The sequence below is a fragment of the Panthera leo genome, chromosome B2 (genome assembly GCF_018350215.1).
Source record: "Panthera leo isolate Ple1 chromosome B2, P.leo_Ple1_pat1.1, whole genome shotgun sequence".
Classification (NCBI taxonomy): domain Eukaryota; kingdom Metazoa; phylum Chordata; class Mammalia; order Carnivora; family Felidae; genus Panthera; species Panthera leo.
The window spans coordinates 90773384-90786525 of NC_056683.1; the positions used below are offsets into that span (position 1 = coordinate 90773384).

The 13142-nt window shown below is 42.6% G+C and overlaps 1 protein-coding gene and 1 pseudogene across 3 annotated transcripts in view; one reads left to right on the top strand and one right to left on the bottom strand.

Annotated features, from left to right (window-relative positions):
- Positions 1-1421: 1421 nt before the first annotated feature.
- Positions 1422-1812, bottom strand: LOC122220733 (annotated as a pseudogene).
- Positions 1813-8873: 7061 nt separating this feature from the next.
- GRIK2 (glutamate ionotropic receptor kainate type subunit 2) overlaps positions 8874-13142 on the top strand; it is a 651919-nt gene continuing 647650 nt past the window's right edge. For 2 of the 3 annotated variants that reach the window (XM_042939447.1, XM_042939449.1), the window contains exon 1: positions 8874-9041. The gene's annotated coding sequence lies outside the window, so the exon portion shown is untranslated. Of the gene's footprint in view, positions 9042-9311; positions 9571-13142 lie in introns of those variants that run through there. The other variant, XM_042939448.1, reaches the window with a different exon arrangement.

Here is a 13142-nt window from a genome sequence, read left to right on the forward strand (position 1 = left end):
ATCATTATGGATGTACGGTCATTACTAGAAGTTTTTGTCTTTAGTTTTACTTATTACAAGAAATGAGCCCTTGGTGAAAAATATCCTTTAGGTTCTATTGAGAACACTCTTAAGGGATATGATCAAGTTCTGGGGTTTTCCTTGGACTCTGATAAAGTCTGAGAGGAAGAGCCTTCAGCTTGCTTTTAAGCTGGTTTCCCCACTGAGAGGCAGCTGTTTCCGATTTCTGGCTCCAGACAAAGGCTTTTCTCGAGGGTTTGCTGAGGAAGCAAATCTGCTCAATCCTAGTTGCTCCATATTCTTCAGTCCTGTGCATTCCCAGCCTGATCTGTAGGGCTTTATCCCTCACAGTTTACAGCAACATCTGAAACCTTTTGGGATAAGAGGCAGAGAGCTGGGACAGATTCTATTGTATTCTACCTGCCTCCTCTGATGTACTTGCAAGAACAATAAACTACAAAGGTTGGAATCCTAGGTTTTCATTTGCTAGCTGTGTGCCCATAGGCAAGTTACATGACCTCTCTCTGTATTAGACTTATCATCCTTAAAATAGGAATTATGCATTTGATAAGACCTTCCCTGATCCACACCTTCATAGGAAGAAGTAAAAAAGAGGATCCCAGGAAAATCCCACTCATCTACCCCACAAATAACACAGCCACAGCACCGCAATATTCCTTGGAGACCATTAGGCTTAACCCCAACTTGCCTTTCACCTCTATTTATATCAGCCCTTACAAAAAGCCTTGAGCTTGGAGGTCATCCCGTATCATTTCTCATCTCCAAATTGCTATATACATTCCCAAATAAAAACCCTTCCACTGTACCCCTGTGAACTTTTAGTTTGTTAACAGCTTCTTCTCTGAATTTTTCCTTTAGAGAATTGCAGACCTCTCATGTGATGGCTATTTCTCTCCTTCACCATAACTGCCACTGGACCTGGAGATGGAGTAGGTATTCTTGCTGCTTCCAGATATCAATATTCACTTTTCCTTCCTAAAACCCTTGAACTTTAAAGTTTATGCCAACAGACTTTACCACTTGTTAACCTTTCTTTCTCTTCCTGTGTCACCACTCCCAGCCCATTCCTTGAAGACTCTCATTGTCACTCTCATCAGAACTATTCCTGTGATCATTACTGATGATTTCAATATCCAAATCAATGATACTTCAAATACCGTGCCCTTTCTCCCTTGACCTTCACTGCTCTAACCATCTTGTCCTCTACCTACCTCCATCACTTACTCCCAGACTTCCTCCAGCACTGTTCTACCAAAACTTCTCGTAACGGCAGAAATATTCTGTATCTGCACTGCCCAACATGGTAGCCATCAGACACATGTAGTTATTGACCATTAGAAAAGTGACTGATGTGACTGAGAAACTGGATTTTAGTTTTTTTCATATAACAGAACATTTAATTAAATCAGTTTCGCATCAACACACTCTTCATTTAATAATGATATTGGCCATTTCCATTGGATGGCGAGAGGCTCTTCTGTTAAAGGCTTCCATGATTTCCACTGTATCATTTTCTTGCCCGATTTAGTTCATTTTCAGCCAGAAGAATCACCTCTTCTAGTTGGCCACCCTGAAGTTAGTCTTTTAAAATTTCTTAACATCCGGTTCTGCTTTAACCACACCCAACGTTTTATTTGTAATCTATACTGTATACTTTCTATATGCTGCATTTTTAGGAATTTGCTCAAGATCATCAATAATCTTTGTGTACAATATTCTAAGCCTCTCGTGTGGACTCTCACATATAGCCAATCACACAAGGCCAGTGGTCTTCTTCAGCAAACCCACCATGACAGCTAATTTTAATTAATTAAAATTTAAATTTAAACAGACACATGTGGCTAGTGGCTATCTTTAACAATGAGGTCATAGGCTTTATCATTGTCCAAAGCTACATTTTCTCTATAATTTTAAATTCAAGTATCACTAACTCTTAAACCCTCACATGCTACCTTTCAACTCATTCACTCTCTTCATTACCCCAGCTACATCAAAACTTGTACCAAAGAGTGACCCCACTAATTCTATCAGCTTTTTTTGATCCCTTCTTGCTTCTTTGTATCCTCACTTTATTCTTGCTTTTCATGGTTTATCAACATAAGAACAACCTTGCATACACATTTAACTCCATCATTTCCCTATCTCTTCATCACACTAGCCTGGCAAAACCTTAACCCTTCTTGAATGCAACTCTTTACCTACACCAAACCTGCTCTTGTACACTAAAGATTGCTAAAGAAATGTACATGAGGGGTGCCCAGGTGGCTAGGTCAGAAAAGCATGTGACTCTTGCTCTCAGGGTGATGAGTTTGAGCCCCATATTGGGTGTAGAGATTACTTAAATAAACATAAAACTTAAAAAAAAAAAAAGGAAGAGTACATGATCATGCTCACTAGTTAGATTCTTGATCATTAATTTCAAGTGGCTCTGAGTGTAGGCCAAGCATCCAACTAGATTTCATTATCATTTCACTCTTCCATTCTTCTAAATAAAAATCTCACACTTTCTTGTGGTGCCTGGGTGGCTCCGTCTGTTAAACATCTGACTCTTGGTTTTGGCTCAGATCATGATCTCAAGGTTTGTGTATTTGAACCCCACATTGGGCTCTGTGCTGTCAGTGCATAGCCCACTTGGGATGCTCTATTTCTCCTCTCTCTGGTCTTCCCTCACTTTACTCTCTCTCTCTCTCTCTCTCTCTCTCCCTCTCTCTCTCTCTCAAAATAAATTAAAAAAACTTGAAAAAAATTCACACTTTCTCTATTCTCCCTAAACATCTAATATGTTCTCTCCTTTCCAAGACCCTCAGCTTATGTTTTTTATTATTATTATTTCATAAAGAAAATGCAAAGAGTAACAAGAGGACCTCACATCCTCTCCACTTCCTATTTTCTCCTTCCTTTCCCTTGCCTTCCTGAAAAATTCAGTATGTAAGCTACTGGGAGGGCAAATGGGCACCATTCTGATACTTAGGATGGTAGGAGCCAGAGAATAGTAAGGAAGGTATCTATGGAGCAAGGCAGCCCAGTCTGGGGCTTTGGAGCTCACATACACATAGGAAAAGTAGGCCCTCAACACCACTTACAACACCAATTTACCTATTACCAATTCCTCCTATTACTTGAATTCATGGACCCCTCTATTCAAGGCTAACCCCTGTGTTTGTCTACTTGATTGCATCCTCTCATGACTAGTTAAGGGCAACCATTCATCTCTTCTCCAACAGCATTTGATTTACTTCCATCATAATACTAACGTTCTATACCATCTTCTTGTTTAAAAATAAGAGACAAAACAGATGAACATAAGGGAAGGGAAACAAAAATAATGTAAAAACAGGGAGGGGGACAAAACAGAAGACTCATAAATATGGAGAACAAACTGAGGGTTATGGGAGGGGTTGTGGGAGGGGGGATGGGCTAAATGGGTAAGGGGCACTAAGGAAATCTACTCCTGAAATCATTGTTGCACTATATGCTAACTAATTTGGATGTAAATTTTTAAAAAATTAAAATTAAAAAAAAAATAGAATCCCTTAGCTCCACCTTGTCCTTTAGATATTGCCCTGTTCCTCTTCTCTACTTACAAACAAAATTCCTTGGGGGAAAAACGGTTTTATTCTCCATCTTCAATTCCTTTCCTCCTATTCTCTCCTGAACTTATTTCAAACATGCTTTAATCTCTACCACTAGTCCAAGCACACTCTCATCAAGCTCACTGGTAGCTTCCACTAGTGGCCATTCAGTCAAGTGGCAAATTCTTACTGCTCACTCATCTCATCTATCAGCAGCATTTAGCATAGCTGAGCAGTCACTCACTCAGGAGATTACTTTATTCACTAGACTTCTGGGAAAAATCTTGGTTCTCCTCTAGCTCAGTGCCTGCTACTTCTCTGTCTCCTTTGCTGTTTCTTTGTCATCTCCTCAATGCCTATACTGTGGAATGTCTCAGTGCTCAGTCTTGAAAACTCTTCGTTTCTCTGTCTATATTTATCCCCTAGATGATCTCTTTTGTCTCTTAACTCTATGACCTGATGACTCCCAATGTATACCTCTCCTCTGAACACCACATTTATTGTATACAACTGCCCATTTGGCCTATCTAGATGTCTAATGCATGTCAGAAATCCACCATGTCCAAATTCTCCTTCATTAATTCATCCTATATCCTCCAAACTTCTTCTTTTATAGTGTTTCTCATCTCAATAAATAGTGTCTCCATTCTGCAGTTACTCAGGCCCCAAATCTTAGACTCATTCCTCATTTTATATATCACCAAATTCTCTCAGCTTTACTTAAAAATATATCAGTAATCTTTTTTTTTTTTTTTTTTTTTTAACCATCCTCATGCTACTGCCCTACTACTATCCATAGCTGGCTCTTCTCTGGATTGTTTCAGTAGCCTCATAGCTAGTTGTCCTGCCTAAATTCTGCCCTTTTTAAGTCTAGCCTGTCTTAATAGAACAGCCAAAGATATCCTTTTACATTTATGTCAGATAATACATCTCCTCTGGTCAAACCCCTCCCAAGGCTTCTGTGTTGTTTTTAGAGAAAAATCCAAAATCCTCTAAGACCTGATCCTCTGTTCCTCTCTTACTGGATTTTCTATCAATCTCCCATCTCATCTCTGGGAATTGGCTTCATTGATCTTCCTTAGGGGTTTTACATTTGTTCCAACCATAGGACCTTGACACTTGATATTTCCTCTTCTTCCAACTAGGTACATGGATCTCTCTATTACTTCCTCCAGAGTTCTACTCAAATGTCAACTAATCAGGGAGACATTCCCTGACTACCCTATGTAACATAACACCTTCCCTCATCTCTGTCTCCCCAACATGTCCTATTCTGCTCACTTTGCTTTTTCTCTTTAACACTCCTATCTGACATGTTATATATTTGCTTGTGTGTTTGTTTGTTGTCTATCTTCCTGCCATTAAACTGTCTTCAGTGAGGGTAGGGGTTTTGTTTATTTACTGCCATTTTGCTAGCACTAGAGCAGTTGCCTGACAGATAGTATGTACTCAGTAAATATATTGAGAGGTTTCAGAAAGGAATAATAGATCCCATCCTTCAAGGTCAGATATTAATTATTCTGAGATAAAAATCCATTAAGTCATTATGAGTTACTAATACCTCAGTGTAATGTATGTCCAATTACAGCTAAGAAGACTTGAGGGAATGGGGACAGGTGGGAATCAGGATGCCTAGTGTCCAGGAATTGTCCTTAACTCACTCCAACTCTAAGGTTTTTGTTGTTGCTGTTGTTGCTGTTTAGATTTCATCAGCTGTAAAATGATGTTGTTGGACTAGACTGGAGGCTTTTAGCCTGGGATGTAGGGAGTGGATTAGCCTACAATGAGCTTTCAGGGGATATGTGTATCTTCTATTATTGTATGAAAAATTTCAAGGCCAAGTAAACATATACACATTTATTTTTCCAGATGAGAGAAAGTTCTGTGACCCTGAAATAGAGTAGAAGTTCTTGAAGTCTCTTTTAGTCTTAACTTCATATGATTCTAAGTTTTGAAAGTGGATGACAGGAGACAGCCTGATGCTGCTTTACGCAGCTAGAAGACAGTGTTTGTTCTGCCACATCTTGAGCAAGCAAGTCACTCCTCTTCTCTCACCTTGTCTTGTGTGTCTTGTAAAATGAAGGCTTCGGACTAATTGATCCAACGTAATACTTTCCAGTTCTCATTCAGTACAAACAAGGCAGACTGAAGGGCGCCTGGGTGGCTCAGTAGGTTGTGTCTGACTTCAGCTCAGGTCATGATCTCCTGGTTTGTGAGTTCAGTGTGTCTCCCCCTCTCTCTGCCCCTCCCCTGCTCTCTCTATCTCTCTCTCTAAAATAAACATTAAAAAAAAAAAAAAAAACTAAAAACAAGATAAACAAGGAAGACCAAAACATACAAGCAAACAAAACCTGCAGTCAGGTTGGCAATTCAGATTGGTCTGTTCTGGGTCCTCAGGAGTCAGAATCGTAGACCTGCTAATGTTCTAAGAGTACTTTGAGAGCTAAGAAAGGGAAGATAGAGAGGTGGTTCCTGCGTAAGACTCTAGCTAAGGAACTCAGACCTCCTCAGAGACAGAAGATTAATTCTTAAGGATGACTAGGAATCGAGAAGAAAAAGCTTCACCACTGACCCTAAAGAAATTTGGGATCCTTGCTCCCTTAAAGTATGACCTCATAAACCCTGAAATAAATTCTGGAACATATCTCTTTATGGTGTGGAAGAATTTTACCTTGAAGGGTTAAATGGGTGTGTATAGTCTAATGCTCCCTTGTTGTTCTACTTTTCTCATTAGAATTCAGATACCATTTTGTTATTGAGGAAATGAATTTGTCACAACATGCATAATTTTGATTTGTTTCATTCTTCTAGCTCTCCCCCTGCCCTCCAAGCCCTTGCTAGTGTCTGTTACTTCTTTCTTTATAAATGTGTCCTGGTTGCTCTGGAAAAGAGATTTATTACTAGGTTCTAAGAATACACAGAGCACTTAGAGAAAGTTGTTTGAAGCTTCCCCTTTCCCAGATCAAAGGTGGTAGGGGACAACAGTGTGGAATGTGTAAGGTTGATCCAGTGATCTCATTTTTTCATGCGGCACTCACTGTATGCCAAACCCTATGCTGAACACTTAAAGTCAGATGAGACACACTCCCTGTTCTACTCTCTCAGAGCTACAACAAAACAGAGCAGGTTGCCTTCACCCAGGGATTTGCACTGGAATCTATTCTGTGTGCAGCTTTTTGCTCCTCCCTCCTGGAAGTGGCAAGGCTGAATTGTATGATGACAAGGACAGTGTCTTTGGCCAGTGGACAAGTTGTCACCATTCCTCCGGTGGGGGAATGGGACTGAATAGGGTATTTTTTTTCCGGGCCTGGCCCAAACTGGGCTCTGCCTCGAGGGCCCATTAGGCTGCAGGTCACAGCAGCTGGAGCCCAGGCGCCCAGAGCCAGTCACGCGTCTGTGCTGCCCGCTCCACAAGGCACAATGGAGTCATTGACTATTTATTTACTCCGTACAACAAGGCTGCTGTTGACTTAATTACGGGAGCCTCCCTGCCACCCCCTGGATCTTTAAATGACTAACAGACTCTCCATTGCCACTAACTAATCTCTCCTTAACCTCTGTAAGTCCTGAGTCTCCCCAACCAGGGCGGGCACAGTAGGCATGTAGGAGGTAAGGAGACTCCGAGGTGGTGTCCAAGAAGCCACCACTCCGAGGTGGTGTCCAAGACTGGTGGTTTTGCGCAAGAGCCAGGTAGGGTTGGGCAGGACTATTTCTGTGTGTTGCAGGACTAGGCTGAATCAGGCGCTAGCCCCAGGGCGTGGAGGGTGGCGAAGCTGAGCCAGGCTCCGACGAGGGCTTAATTTTATGGGGGGGGGGGGGGGGGGAGGGAGGGGAAAGAGGGGGAGAGGGCAGGGCTGCAGGGAAGGAAGCAACCTAAGGACAAACGCTCGCTCGTCTCCAGTCAAGACAATTAGTCCCTGGGTACGCAGAGCCTCTCTACTTCTGGGCCTTCGAAATTACAGATCTGAGTGCCGCTGGGGATCAGGACTGCTGAAGGATCCCGCAGACCCACGGGATCTCACCTGGCCCCTCCTCATACAACCCGTTTGAAAATTGTCTCCGGGCTCAGCGCAGGGCCTGTTCCGGCTCAGCCTCAGTTAAACCTCGCGAATCGCTGCTCGCCAACTTCCTCTGGGGGCAACTTGCTAAGTCTCTGCTCTAGTTAATATTGTAGGACCGAGGATAAAATAGCATTGGTATTGAATAGATGTTGACTTATCCGACCCAGAGGAGCAGAAATCAGAGATTGTTTGCAGAAGCTAATCGTTTTTGCTGAGAAGCAGGGGAAGCCTGTAGTGCTCCTGGCCGGAGGCTCCTCCCTGAAGCCGAGCCTCGCGAAGACTGTAGATCTTAGGTGCCCCTCCCCACCTCGGGCCCGATAAAAAGTCCCCCAGGGAATTTAGACTGGCGGCTGCCTAGCCGGGACTTCTCCCCAGGCTCCTTTCTACAACCGTAGAGCCTGAGACCTCAGGTTCGGCTCCCACCAGATCTAAAATCCAACTTCTTTCTGCGATTTGCTTGGGTTGATAGTTCAAGGACCTCGGAGGCCGGGGGCGGGGACAGGGGCCAAGAAGACGTCTGCCATTAAGCCCTCAGACAGGCACAGAGACTTCTCGCCGACGCCCGGGGGAAGTCTCTTTCTACTTTCAGCAACGGAGGCGAGGAGAGGTGCGCGGATTCCAGGCATCTAAAGGGGTACGGGCAGCGCGAGGAGAGAGCATTGGTAGCGTGTGCACAGGAGGTGCAAGTGGGAGTAAGGAGCAGGTCAAACAAAATCTTTACCGCAAACCTCAAAGGGAAATGGTAGTAGTTGGACTAAAAGGGCCACTTTGGAGACTACGGGCTGCTCCTCAAATCCTGGCAGCAAATAAGTTTCGTTGCTATGGTTTCGAAGAGGTATAAAAGCCACCACCCAGAACCGAACGTGCTCGGGCTCCTTACATGTGTTGTCACAACCCGGGGCCAGGCAAATTCCTTGGGGGTTTCATCACTCCCTGACCGAACATCTCAGTCCCGGTCCCCCCCATCCCAGAGCAGGCGGGGGTGTGCGCAGGAGATGAAGTCTCGGCCAGCGGACTTATAACGTCCGAGCCTGGTGGCGCCCAGAATTCTCGCACTTTCGCTCCTGAGGTCCGGGGGGGAGCGCTGCGCCCTGGTGGCCGTAGCCGCCGAGAGTGTGCAGGGGCCGCAGGGAAAGGAGTGCGGCGCCTTTAAAGCAAGAGGCGAGGAACCCCCGCCAGGAGGCGTGTCTGTCTCCGCCGCTCCCGCTGCCGCCGCCGCCGCCGCCGCTCCACGGTCTTCGTCTCCGCCGCCGCCGTCACTCGCGCTCGGCGCCCGCGGCTGCGCTCCTCTGTCCGGGAGCAGCAGACTTCCCGCCCGACCTCCTCTGGCTGCTCCTCCCCGAGGACCACCCCTCCCCCTCCCTGCCTACCTCACCCGCAGCGAGAGGTAAGGACTCCCCCCGGTGGGCTCCGCTCGGGGCTGCCTCCCGAGGTGTACGTTCCCACAGGAGGGACCGAGGGTGGGCGAGGGGCTTTTAACGCCTGGAGAGGAAGAAGGCGAACAGCCGCGCGGCGGAGCCCGGTGCGCTCACGGTACCCGCTGGACCGATTCGCTGCGAGTGGCTTTGTCCCGCTCGCCTCAGCCAATTCCCGTCAAGGATGCAACTGGCTCGGTTGGCTGCGGGCGCTCGCGTTCTCCACATAAAATAATTTAATAAGTGGACGTGTCAGGAAGTGGCCTCAGCTACCGGGACTCACGCGAGGCGAAGAGAGACAGATGGCAAGAACCCGTGTGTCTGCCTGCGGGTCTGACGAACTCCCAAGCCTTCATTCCATCCGCCCATTTTTCCATTAACCCTGCTCCTTAGTTCTGTGCTCAAGTACAGACATTCATTTTAACCAGTGCCAGTACCCGGAGCGCCTGAAAAAAAACCAAACAAACGAAAAACCAAAAACTCGGAGGACGTCCCATTAGGGTAAGGGGAGTCACCGGGGTGGATCGTAAACGGCAAAAACTTTCAATGACTCTCATTCCCTGATATTTTTACCTTCAGGGAGTTCTTTACTAAACACCACGACCTAACTGAGACCCCCTAGGTAATGATTTCCAATTAAGGGAATAGGGGACATTAGAAAACTTACTACTACTGTCCTTTTGGTAACACACAGACAACCTTCTAGCACTTCTTCATCTTCATACTGTAAGTATTCTGTCATCAGAAATTCCCTTATGGATTAATTATTACACAAGAGATGATTGATTCATTCCAATCGTAACTAGCCTGTAGTTTAGTTGCTGGAAGGTAGGTAATAATATTTCAATTTTTGATTTGCCTAACTTTTATAGAAACCATTACTGTAACCATCACCGCAGCTTTCAGTGGCCTTAGGAACTTATTAAACAACCAACCGACCAAACAAACAAACAATATGAAACCCACGGAAGGAAAGTGATTGAAAAATAAGTGATGCCTGGAAGTCTTCCCTGTTAGTTTTCTTCTGTTAAAACCCATTGAAGATTGCACAGACTAAAATCTTAAAAAAAGAAAAAAAAAAAAGCTTCCAGGAAATGTAAAGCTATTCCAATTCAATTTCTTAATTAAGATACACTTCTTTTTGGCATCTAAAAATTAATTAAAACTCTAAATGTCATTAATCATCAATGCAGCAGAATGTTGGTGGAACAGCTGATATGTGTTCAGAATCACAAGGGATTGCATACCAGAGCATTCGTAGTTAGGAAGAGTGAAGTGTAAGTATGCAACAGTGTGGTTTTAAGTGATATCAGCTCTGACTTTATTCTCTGGCACCTCTAATGCCATGGATGAACAGCCTGTTTATTTTAGCTTAGTTTCCATACAACAGGCCATATGCATGGAAGAACGGGTCAGGTGTTACTGTGAGATGAGGTATCTCAAATGTCACGTAACAGCAGGACTTTGGTGACAAGTCAAGTGGAATCTTTAGAAAGAATTCCGTGTAAAACAATTTAAATATAGGTATGGCATGGAAGAACCTTTGCAACACCTTTGAAATTCAGGTTGTTCTGGGATATGTATTTGCTGTCTCTTGCAAAAGGTATAGGCATTGTCTTCTTAAACGTTAGGCTGTAAGGATTGTTACACATTTGTACATGCCCCAGCAGGTGGCAGCTAACTAGAATAAGATTCATTTTCACTGGGAGAATAGAGAACTAAAATTGCTTCTCAAGTAATAGTGCCCAAGAATAAGAGGTCATTAGTGTCAGTAAATATAAAAACACAGTGAAAGATGAAGCTAATGGCATTTTGTTGTTGGAACAAGCTTTGCATGAACATGATATGCATTTTGTTCTTTGCTAATTTATCATAGGCTTGATATCTCTTCATGTCAGGACCTTCTCTCTCTCTCTCTCTCTCTCTCTCTCTCTCTGTGTGTGTGTGTGCGTGTGCGTGTGTGTGTGTGTGTGTGTTGAGGCTTACTTTTAGATACAGGTCTCCTCTGTGTGTGCATATATGTATGTACTTGCAGTTTGTCATCTCTGCTTTGACCTTGGAACCTACAGAGCTTTGGCTTCTAGAAATAAAGGTTGCCATATGGTTAAAATAGACAAAAGCAAATGTAACTATGGGATAAGGTGTGTAAATCTCACTGTTACTAAATATATGATTCCCTGCCACCAAATAGTGCTTTTTGTTCCTTGAAAAAGGAACAAATTACAAAACTGACACGATTTTTAAAAGAGTTCAGTTTGGTCAGTGAACACTATACAATAACTTTATCAATCATATAGTCTCAGAACTATGATGTCTAGTATCAGTATTGGGGAGAAACTTGCAATAACTTCAAGATTGCCCTACTGTAAGGCATCTTCCACACCATCAGGTCATTCTTTTCTAGTACTCAGAGCAGGGGGGGTGGGTAATTTTAGGATTTTTGTTGTTTTTGTTTTAGGGTTTTTTTTTTTTTTTTTAAGGGTTGTTTGTGTTTTTGTCCTGGGAGTGAATGAAGTTTAATTAGAAAGAACAATAATTAGTCTGATTACTCTTGTAACAGATGAAAACTTGAAGGTGGAGAATTCTAAAGCAATAACTAATTGTACATTTTAGAAATGTCTTTAGCCACTGAACATCGATAGCAATAGCATTGATGTTATTCAGTATTCTGAATTCTTAGTGGTCTTTCAGGCATTTTTTTTTAAAAATGAAGAACAGTTTAGTGCTCATGAGGGGATTTACAGTTAATGTAAATGGCTTTTGTAGTAGTATGCCCTGGAAAGGGATGACTATTAGCACATCCTGGGTATGCCAGGCAATCCCAGTAAGTCACACTGAAATATACACACAGCACAGTTGACAAAATAATCCTCTTGACAATGTGAACAATGCAATAATTCAAATTCCCAGACTCTGTGTGGTAGAATTATGCTCATTGTCACTTCAAATGGCACATTACCCATTCAATGCACTACTTTCAATGTACTACTCCAGAATAAATCAATGCCTGGAGCGCTGTCCGTGGTCCTGAAGAAAGGTCGTCTCCTATCTTGCAGAAGTTCAGTTAGACAGGTGGAGTTGCTCTCTATGATGTGCAAGTCTTTCAGATTAGTTGATGGATGTAAATGAACCTAATTTAGCATATGTGCAAAATTGGTTCTTTGGGGACCAATTAATAGTAAGAAAAATTTATGATGGACTTTTTACTGTTTAATATACTGGGTAAGAACTTCATGAATCTCGAAGCTTGATCTTTCGCTTTTCCAACTAGACATCCAATAAATAATCCCACATAAGCTAAATAGTTTACAATGGTAGATTTAAGTAGAGAAGTTACAACTGTAATGTCAAATGCCATTACATTAACAGAATACATGAACAAAGAGTTATGGTACATTTTGTTTTCTCAGGTTTCATTACATACTAGCTATACCGCAAAACTGCAGTATTTTGATTAGTCACAACAGAGCATGTTATTTTCAGTTATTATATATCAATCATATTGACAGATGAAAAAACTAAGAATATTTATTTTTGCCCTGGCTGTCATTATTGTATCTGCTAGGATCAAAAAAGAGGGAGAACAAATTGAATAGAAACTAAATGAAACAACAAATACAGACGTGTTGGAGTATACATGTCTTACAAGAGATATTTTATACATGGACTGAAGGAGTCGCTAGATACCCTTGGTTTTTGCACAAGGTGTTCTTTTTAAAGTGCTCAAATAGTCAAATTATTTGATTGAATTGCCTGCTACACTGCAGAACTAGTCATTCATGATACTTATTTTTGACACTGCAGTTATGCCTCCATCTTTAAAGAAAAGTCAGTGCCCACTTAATGCTTTTGCAAAATGTAGCTCTATTTTCAAGTCAGCATTTTATATTATCTTAAGAAAAAATAGAATGAAAAAAATCACTGTGATGGAATGAAAACATTACATCATTTTCTTGCTCTCTGGAAGAAATAGTACTCATATCACTCCTTCTTAAAAAAAATTAGATATTCTTCAAATAAGGTATAATCTTATAACTTTTTCATAAGGTTTAACCTATGCCCTGTTAGTTGGT